This window comes from Chiloscyllium punctatum, chromosome 45, assembly GCF_047496795.1.
Source record: "Chiloscyllium punctatum isolate Juve2018m chromosome 45, sChiPun1.3, whole genome shotgun sequence".
NCBI lineage: Eukaryota > Metazoa > Chordata > Chondrichthyes > Orectolobiformes > Hemiscylliidae > Chiloscyllium > Chiloscyllium punctatum.
Genome location: NC_092783.1, coordinates 21,035,276 through 21,045,405, shown reverse-complemented (window position 1 = coordinate 21,045,405; position 10,130 = coordinate 21,035,276). Strand labels below are relative to the sequence as shown.

Below are 10,130 nucleotides of genomic sequence, written 5' to 3'. Positions count from 1 at the left end.
GAATGTTTGAGGGTTGTGGGAGGATTCAACCTGAACAAAGAGGAACTTGTTATTATTATTATTAAGCAACACATTTGGCTACCATATGACTATCTCTCCTAAAATGATGAGTTGCTTACTGTGTTACTGCCTCCTCCTGATCGGTGTGTTGAAGGTTGTAAATAGTTCCCATGCTCAATTCCAATAGAGCATGGACCCTTCAAGCAGCATACACAGACCCTTCAGGTGACATCCGCAGACCCTCTGATTGGTGTGCACAGATCCTTCATGTGGCATGGTGCTCACAGTAGGTCCCCACGGGCTCAGACAGAAGAAAACCACATACCCCATCAACTCTGGGTCTGGTCGCAGCTATTTTCCATTTCCATTGTACGTTTACAAATCCAATGAGTACAGACTAACGCAGGTCACCTTGGCAGAGTGAGTCACAGTTAATCTAGAGCACTCTCCCCTCAAAACCACTATGTTCCTCCCCTCTAGGCATTCCTGTCAAGCCCACCAGGAGTGAACTTCCACACTTTCTCACACACCTCTATAAATTACAACCTCATTTCCCAACATTACTCCCTGAGCCCTGGTCTTACAGTTTAACCATGCCAATCATTGCCCGCATTGAGATCAGGGTGGTTGTGACTGCTGAATACACCCCTCCCCCAGTAACTCACATTTTCAAGTGCACTATCATCTTCCAGTGTTATATATTGAATTAGCCCCCTCTGCATCCCAGCAAGCTGCCTCCAATCCCCACAATAAACTTTCCCACCACAGCAGTAGCCCTTGATAACCCCCTTGACTTGCATTGAGCTGACCCCCAGAACTGACCATGGCCCACCCACCCAAATGATTTGAAAGGGGAGCTCCCCACTGATGAGTGACTAGACCCCAATTGATCTCTGTACAGCTCCCCACAACTCCCTGGATTGGTTGCACTACTCCTACAGAACTGATCATGACCATTCTCTGTCACGCAGTGATACAGATTCCCTGACCTTGCATGTCCCAGGCAACTGACCAATTGTGTTTGAGTCCGCAGATCAATATCAAAAGCTGCCCTTGACTATGCAAGGGATCCACCCCACCCAATTGTAGAGTGGCTCCCTTGGTTTAATAGAGAACAATTTCATTTACATAGAGACAAGGGGATAAAAAACTGACAGAAATGCTGATGCTGGAAATCACAAACCAAAACAAAAAATAGAAATTGCTGGAAAAAATAAACAGGCCTGCCAGCATTATGGAGAGATTTCTCCAGTTTATCTGCTTTCTCTCCCCAGATGCTGCAAGATCTGCTGAGGTTTTCCACCATGTTCTGCTTCTTTTTTGAGACATGGGGAGTTGGTTGTAGCACATGTTGTGTCTTGCCATCCAACATGTTGTCCATCCCCTTGACTGATCAGTGCTGACAACCATGACAAGCTGCCTGGCTTTGAGTCTGCACTAAACACGAAGGCATCACAGGAGTATTGTTGGCCTTTACGTTCTGGATGAGGGAACAAAGCACAAAAAGCAAGGCAGACAAGCAATGAGCATCCAAATAGATGCTAAGGAAGCAAACAAGAAGCCCTGAAATGTACCCTGGTTGAATTCATGATGTGGTTGCCTGTGTGCAAAGTGTCTTGGTAGTAATTACAATGATCAGTACCTGTGCACTCCCAAGTGCAGCATTGAAGTGCTGTGAGTAAATCAGAGATGAGCTGTGAGTATGTATTGAGACTACTACGTGTTCAATGCCAATGTCTACTGACTTGGGTTGGGGTGGGGAGGGGGCACTGCTGTCTGCCCCTGAGTTGTTGGGGTCTGCCACCCAAGGTGAAAGTTCAGAGAAAGAAGCTCTGAACTGGAGGCACCAGGGCCCTACTTTGATTTTCATGTCGGGAGTTGTTTCTATCTGGTTTCTGTCCACCAGCTTGGAGTTCTTAATTTGAAAAGTAGTTTGTCGGATACCTGACCAAAAACAATGGAGTGAATGATTGGTCAAGGTTGGGGCCAAATTCCTTGTTGGGAGAATAGCTAGCACTAAAGGAGAGTTTAAATATGGCAGAGAAGGTGAAAAGCAGAGTCAAGAAGCAGAAAGCAAATCAAAACAAACAAGAATAATGGATATGTTAAATCAAGGGAAAAAATGATTTGAAGGACAGAAAGCACTTGGGACTTTTCTCATTGGAGAAAAGAAGGTTTAGGGGAGATTTGATAGAGGTGTACAAGATGATTAGGGGTTTAGATAGGGTTGACAGTGAGAACCTTTTTCCACATATGGAGTCAGCTGTTACTAGGGGACACAGCTTTAAATTAAGGGGTGGTAGATATAGGACAGATGTTAGGGGTAGATTTTTTACTCAGCAGGTTGTGAGTTCATGGAATGCCCTGCCAGTAGCAGTGGTGGACTCTCCCTCTTTATGGTCATTTAAGCGGGCATTGGACAAGCATATGGAGGTTATTGGGCTAGTGTAGGTTAGGTAGGCTTCGGTCGGCGCAACATCGAGGGCTGAAGGGCCTGTACTGCGCTGTATTTTTCTATGTTCTAAAGTGACATACTTTCAACAAGTAGAGAGATGTTTGAGATGATTACACAAAATATATTTTAGGTTTATGGGTCAGGAGCTCAGCCGAAGTTCAACTGGAGACAGAAAAAGAGATGGGGTCAATGACAAGGAAGTAAAGTTTGTGACTGGATGGAAAACAATGGCATTGGACTATCAGAGTGATAAATGTCATGATGCAAAAGATGAATTTATTTGATTACAATAAGGGGACAGGAAGGGAACTTTTACTCTTTCAAGAATGAATAATAGGTGCCAAAAGCTGGGAAAAAAAAGATGAAGAATTTGGAAGGCAAATGAGAAAATGGAACAGTTGGCTTGAATTTTTCAAAGATAGATGGGTTTAAAGATACATAATTTATATGGTAAAGAAAAAGAGAGAATTCTAAGATATGTCCAGGAATATTTGAGACAAATAGAGCAAGGAAGAAAGAGACAGTGTATGTCTTCGTTCTTTTTTTAAAATTAAGTGCATAAAGTACCCAAAGGATTCCAGATGAAGGGCTTTGGCCCGAAACGTCGATTTTCCTGCTCCTCAGATGCTGCCTGACCTGCTGTGCTTTTCCAGCACCACTCTGATCTAAACTCTGGTTTCCAGCATCTTCAGTCCTCACTTTTGCCTAAAGAACAAGCTGCGTCAATCAGAGATAGAAAAGGTAATCTTCCTGTGGAAAATGAAGAATGGCAGAAATAATAAATGGTTAGTTTGTCTTCATTTTTCTTGTATGTTAGTGAGAATAAAGTGTTCAAGTAGAGAAGATAAAAGGGCCTGTTCATATTCATCCTAAATTTCAATGAGAAATGACAGAAAATAACAGACAATCTGACCATCCTTTCAAACGTCTTTAGATATGAACACAGGACTGGAGGGTTATTTGTGGTACATCCGAGGATAAACCAGTTAACTGTCTGGTCAGCTTAAAGTATAACAAGCTTTTCAAGATCATTAATACTCACCTAGAAAGACTAATTTAGCGATAGCCCGTTGGAAATTGTTAAAGTCATGTTTGACAAATTTGATGGGGTTCTTTGAGAAAATAATGAATGCACAGGTAAAGGAAATGTGATGAATGTCAGCTGCGTGGATTTTCAAAAGATTTTTGATAAATTGCCATTTAGTCAGCATGTTGATTAGCTGAAAACAAATAGTATTAAAAAGGAATTTGACAGTGAATTTGTTTGAATGCATTATGATGTCACTAGGGGTCAGTATTGTTGCCATTGATGTTCTCAGTTGGATTTGAGGAACAAAAACCACAAAAAAGCATGGGCAGATGTGAAGAGGACTTTATGTAACATCACAAGATGCAGGCAGGTTTATAAGTTGTGGAGAGAGGTGTCAGATGAAATTTAAATGTAAGACTTTGTACTTTTGGGGCAGAAAACAGAGGACAGAACATATGCACATTATTAAAATTTTGGGGCAGCATGGTGGCTCAGTAATTAGCACTGTTGCCTCACAACCCCAAGGACCGCGTTTGATTCTGGCTTTGAGTGACAATGTGGAGCTTGCACATCCTCCCCATGTTTGCGTGGGTTTCCACCGAGTGCTCCGCTTTCCTCCCACAATCCAAAGATCTGTAGGTTGGTGGATTGGCCATGCTAAATTGCCCATATTGTTCAGGGATGTGTAGTCAGTTGCATTAGTCAGGGGTAGAATAATAGGAGAATGGGTCTGGGTGGGGTGGACTTGCTGGGCCAAATGGTCTGTTTCCACACTATGGGGATTCTATTCTATAAAAGTAAGAAACAGAAAAAAAGAGATTCAAATATATTGATCTTTAAAGTTTATATATGATCATCGATTTGATATAGTCATAAATCTAAACTGTTTCTTAAACTTCAGTGAGCTACCATCTGAAACCTTTTTTTGTATGATCTGGAAACAGTTTTGTGTCTACTTCCCAAGATGGTCCGTGGTCCAGCGAGATGTTAATCACAAGGTTTAAACTGGAACTAAGATTTACTTGGATTTAGGATTTGAATCTGTTTTAACCAGCATTGAGGTTTAAGTTAAGCATCGGCTTTTCAACATAATTTCAGTGAAAAATCTACTTTGCATTGCTCTAATTGACAGTGACAGGAGTTCAAAGAAGATGGGTGAAGACGAATTAAATGTAACCACCGTGGTATTCCTTTAGCTGGTAACTCAGTGAGCAACCTGACAAACAAATGTTGAGTCATTGATGTCGGGAGCGCGGACACTAGGACCTGGGAGGCACTGAGTGAACAACAGGCGCTAGGACCCAGCGGAAGATGGGCGGAACCGGAAGTGACGCATGTCAGCGTGCAACCGGAAGTGGAGAGAGCTGAAAATTTTGGAGCGGTAAGGATAGGAATTGAGGGTCAGTGTGGGGAGGAAGGGGGGGGTCAGGGAGGGGGATGGGTGGGTCAGGGAAGGGAGGGGAGGGGGTGGGTCGGGGAGGGGAGGGTCGGGGAGGGGGAGGGGGTGGGTCGGGGAGGGGGAGGGGGAGGGGGTGGGTCGGGGGAGGGGGAGGGGGAGGGGGTGGGTCGGGGGAGGGGGAGGGGGTGGGTCGGGGGGGGGGAGGGGGAGGGGGTGGGTCGGGGGAGGGGAGGGGGAGGGGGTGGGTCGGGGAGGGGGAGGGGGAGGGGGAGGGGGTGGGTCGGGGAGGGGGAGGGGAGGGGAGGGTGGGGGAGGGGGAGGGGGAGGGGGTGGGTGGGGAGGGGGAGGGGAGGGGGTGGGTCGGGGTGGGGGAGGGGGAGGGGGTGGGTGGGGAGGGGGAGGGGAGGGGGTGGGGAGGGGAGGGGGAGGGGGGAGGGGAGGGGAGAGGGGGAGGGGGGAGGGGGGGGGAGGGGAGGGGGAGGGGGGAGGGGGGAGGGGGGGGGGAGGGGAGGGGGAGGGGGGAGGGGGGGGGAGGGGAGGGGGAGGGGGGAGGGGAGGGGAGGGGAGGGGGGGGGAGGGGAGGGGAGGAGGGGAGGGGAGGGGGGGAGGGGGGGGGGGAGGGGGGGGGGGAGGGGAGGGGAGGGGGGGAGGGGGGGGGGGGAGGGGAGGGGAGGGGAGGGGAGGGGAGGGGGGGAGGGGGGGAGGGGAGGGGAGGGGAGGGGAGGGGAGGGGAGGGGGGGGGGGGGAGGAGGGGAGGGGAGGGGGGGAGGGGGGGAGGGGGGGGAGGAGGGGAGGGGGGGAGGGGGGGGAGGAGGGGAGGGGAGGGGAGGAGGGGAGGGGAGGAGGGGAGGGGAGGGGGGAGGGGAGGGGAGGGGGGGAGGGGAGGGGAGGGGGGGAGGGGAGGGGGGGAGGGGAGGGGAGGGGAGAGGAGGGGGGGGGAGGGGAGGGGGGGAGGGGAGGGGAGGGGAGGGGGGGAGGGGAGGGGAGGGGGGGAGGGGAGGGGGGGGGAGGGGAGGGGAGGGGGTGGGTCAGGGAGGGGAGGGGAGGGGAGGGGGTGGGTCAGGGAGGGGAGGGAAGGGGAGGGGAGGGGAGGGGGTGGGTCAGGGAGGGGAGGGGAGGGGGTGGGTCAGGGAGGGGAGGGGAGGGGAGGGGGTGGGTCAGGGAGGGGAGGGGAGGGGAGGGGGTGGGTCGGGGAGGGGAGGGGAGGGGGTGGGTCGGGGAGGGGGATGGGGATGGGTGGGTCAGGGAGGGGTGGGGAGGGGAGGGGGATGGGGATGGGTGGGTCAGGGAGGGGTGGGGAGGGGAGGGGGATGGGGATGGGTGGGTCAGGGAGGGGAGGGAGTGGGTCAGGGAGGGGGGGAGGGGGAGGGGGTGGGTCAGGGAGGGGGTGGGTCGGGGAGGGGGAGGGGGTGGGTCGGGGAGGGGGAGGGGGTGGGTCAGGGAGGGGGTGGGTCGGGGAGGGGGTGGGTCAGGGAGGGGGAGGGGAGGGGGTGGGTCAGGGAGGGGGAGGGGAGGGGGAGGGTCAGGGAGGGGGAGGGGTCGGGTGTGGGTCAGGGAGGGGGAGGGGTCGGGGGAGGGGTCGGGTCGGGGAGGGGGAGGGGGTGGGTCGGGGAGGGGGAGGGGTGGGGTGGGGGAGGGGGTGGGTCGGGGAGGGGAGGGGAGGGGGTGGGTCGGGGAGGGGGATGGGGATGGGTGGGTCAGGGAGGGGTGGGGAGGGGGATGGGGATGGGTGGGTCAGGGAGGGGAGGGAGTGGGTCAGGGAGGGGGGGAGGGGGAGGGGGTGGGTCGGGGAGGGGGAGGGGGTGGGTCAGGGAGGGGGAGGGGGTGGGTCGGGGAGGGGGAGGGGGTGGGTCAGGGAGGGGGAGGGGAGGGGGTGGGTCAGGGAGGAGGGGAGGGGGAGGGTCAGTGAGGGGGAGGAGGAGGGGGAGGGTCAGTGAGGGGGAGGAGGAGGAGGGGGAGGGAGAGGGTCAGTGAGGGGAGGGAGATGAGGAGGGTCAGTGAGGAGGAGGGGGAGGGAGAGGGTCAGTGAGGGGAGGGTCAGTGAGGGGGAGGATGAGGGGGAGGGAGAGGGTCAGTGAGGGGAGGGAGATGAGGGTCAGTGAGGGGGAGGGGGAAGGAGAGGGTCAGTGAGGGGAGGGAGATGAGGGTCAGTGAGGGGGAGAAGGAGGGGGAGGGAGAGGAAGAGGGTCAGTGAGGGGGAGGGAGAGGAAGAGGGTCAGTGAGGGGGAGGGAAAGGAGGAGGGTCAGTGAGGGGGAGGAGGAGGGTCAGTGTCAGTGAGAGGGAGGGGGAGGGTCAGTGAGAGGGAGGGTCAGTGAGGGTGGAGGGTCAGGGAGGGGAGGGAGAGGGTCAGTGAGGGGGGGGGTCATGAGGGGAGCTGGAGGGGTGTCAGTGAGGGGAGCTGGAGGGGGTCAGTGAGGGGAAGGGGGTCATTGTGGGGAGCTGGGGGGGGAGGTCAGTGTGGGGAGCTGGGGGGGGGACAGTGTGGGGAGCTGGGGGGGGGGGACAGTGTGGAGAGCTGGGGGGGGACAGTGTGGGGAGCTGAGGGGGGGTCAGGGAGAGGAGCTGAGGGGGGGTCAGGGAGAGGAGCTGAGGGGGGGTCAGGGAGAGGAGCTGAGGGGGGGTCAGGGAGAGGAACTGGGGGGGGTCAGGGAGAGGAGCTGGGGGGGGCTCAGGGAGGGGAGGGAGAGGGTCAGTGAGGGGAGGGGGGTCATGAGGGGAACTGGAGGGGTGTCAGTGAGGGGAGGGGGGTCATGAGGGGAGCTGGAGGGGGTCAGTGAGGGGAGGGGGGTCATGAGGGGAGCTGGAGGGGGTCAGTGAGGGGAGGGGGGTCATGTGGGGAGCTGGAGGTTAGTCAGTGAGGGGAGGGTCATGAGGGGAGCTGGAGGGTGGTCAGGGAGCCGGGGGAGTGGGTGTCAGAGTGGGGAGTGCGGGGGGGATCAGGGAGGGGAGTTGGGGGTGGGGGCGTCAGTGAGGGAAGCTGGGGGGGGATCAGTGAGGGGAGCTGGCGGGGGGATCAGTGAGGGGAGCTGGGGGGGGGATCAGTGAGGGGAGCTGGGGGGGATCAGGGAAGGGGAGTTGGGGATGGGGGCGTCAGGGAGGGGAGTTGGGTGGGTCAGTGATGGGAGCTGGGGGGGTCAGTGAGGGGAGCGGGTGGGGGTCAGTGAGGGGAGCGGGTGGGGGTCAGTGAGGGGAGCAGGGTTGGTCAGTGAGGGGGTGGGGGGTCAGTGAGTGGAGTTGGGGGGATCAGTGAGGGGAGCTAGGGAGGTCAGAGATGGGAGCTGGGTGGGTCAGTGAGGGCAGTGGGGGGGGGGTCAGTGATGGGGAGGGGGGTGTCAGTGATGGGAGCAGGGTGGGTCAGTGAGGGGAGTTGGAGGGGGGTCAGTGAGGGGCGTTGGGTGGTCAGGGAGGGGAGCTGGGGGTGGGGGCGTCAGGGAGGGGAGCTGGAGGGGGTCAGTGAGGGGAGCTGGGGGGGTCAGTGAGGGGAGCTGGGGGGGTCAGTGAGGGGGGGTGGGGGGGGGACAGTGTGGGGAGCTGGGGGTGGGGGCGTCAGTGAGGGACGCTGGGAGGGAGGTCTGTGAGAGGAGCTGGGGGGAGGTTAGTGAGGGGAGCTGGGGGGGTCGGGGAGCAGAGGAGGGGGGGGGCTGGGGGGGGAGGGGGGGGAGCTGGGGGGGGGGACAGTGGGGGGGGAGCTGGGGGGGGGGGGACAGGGTGGGGGAGCTGGGGGGGGGGGGACAGGGGGGGGGAGCTGGGGGGGGGGGACAGGGGGGGGGGGAGCTGGGGGGGGGGAGCAGGGGTGGGGGGAGGGGGGGGGGGGAGCAGGGGGGGGAGTGGGGGGGGCGCAGGGGGGGGGGGGGGGGTGGGGGCAGGGGGGGGAGGGGGGGGGGGAGCAGGGGGGGGGGAGGTGGGGGGGGGGGCAGTGGGGGGAGGTGGGGGGGGGGGCAGGTGGGGAGGGGGGGCGGCTGGGGGGGGGGGGGGAGGGCTGGGAGAGGAGCTGGGGGGGGGGGAGGAGCAGTGAGGGGGGGGGAGCAGTGAGGGGAGCTGGGGGGGGAGGGAGCAGTGAGGGGGAGCTGGGGGGGGTCGGGGAGCGGAGGGGGCAGGGGAGGGGGAGCTGGGGGGGGGGAGGGAGGGGGGGGCTGGGGGGGGGGGGGAGCGGGGGGGGGGCGGGGGGAGCGGGGGGGGGGGGGGGCAGGGTGGGGAGCTGGGGGGGGGGGGAGGGGGGGCTGGGGGGGGGAGCTGGGGGGGGTCGGGGGAGAGGGTCAGTGTGGGGAGCTGGGGGGGGGGACAGTGTGGGGAGCTGGGGGGGGGACAGTGTGGGGAGCTGGGGGGGGGGACAGTGTGGGGAGCTGGGGGGGGGACAGTGTGGGGAGCTGGGGGGGGGACAGTGTGGGGAGCTGGGGGGGGGATCAGTGTGGGGAGCTGGGGGGGGATCAGTGTGGGGAGCTGGGGGGTGGTCAGTGTGGGGAGCTGGGGGGGGATCAGTGTGGGGAGCTGGGGGTGGTCAGTGTGGGGGGTGCGGGGGGGGATCAGTGAGGGGAGCTGGGGGAGGTCAGTGAGGGGAGCTGGGGGGAGGTCAGTGAGGGAGCTGGGGGGGGGGTCAGTGAGGGGCCTGGGGGTCAGTGAGGGGAGCTGGGGGGGGATCAGTGAGGGGAGCTGGGGGGGTCGGGGAGCGGAGGGGGTCAGTGAGGGGAGCTGGGGGGGGAGAGGTCAGTGTGGGGAGCTGGGGGGGTCGGGGAGCGGAGGGGTCAATGAGGGGAGCTGGGGGGGGTGAGGTCAGTGTGGGGAGCTGGGGGGTGGAGAGGTCAGTGTGAGGAGCTGGGGGGGGGACAGTGTGGGGAGCTGGGGGGGGGGACAGTGTGGGGAGCTGGGGGGGGGGGGACAGTGTGGGGAGCTGGGGGGGGGACAGTGTGGGGAGCTGGGAGGGGGGACAGTGTGGGGAGCTGGGGGGGGGGACAGTGTGGGGAGCTGGGGGGGGATCAGTGTGGGGAGCTGGGGGGGGGGATCAGTGTGGGGAGCTGGGGGGATCAGTGTGGGAGCTGGGGGGGGGAGTTGGGGGGTGCCGGCGTGGGGATCAGGGAGGGGAGCTGGGAGGAGTCAGGGAGGGGAGCGGGGTAAGTGCCAGGGATGGGGGGGTCAGTGAGGGGCGCTATGGGGGTCAGTGAGGGGAGCTGGGGGGATCAGTGAGGGGAGCTGGAGGTGTCAGTGAGGGGCGCTAGGGGGGGATCAGTGCTGCGGAGCTGGGGGGGGA

At 59.6% G+C, this 10,130-nt stretch overlaps 1 protein-coding gene across 3 annotated transcripts in view; it reads left to right on the top strand.

The window, feature by feature from the left end:
* Positions 1 to 4,640: 4,640 nt before the first annotated feature.
* Positions 4,641 to 10,130, top strand: part of sike1 (suppressor of IKBKE 1) — a 44,372-nt gene continuing 38,882 nt past the window's right edge. Inside the window, exon 1 of one of the 3 annotated variants that reach the window (XM_072563428.1) lies at positions 4,641 to 4,866. The gene's annotated coding sequence lies outside the window, so the exon portion shown is untranslated. The remainder of the gene's footprint in view (positions 4,867 to 10,130) is intronic. The other 2 variants (XM_072563429.1, XM_072563427.1) reach the window with 2 other exon arrangements.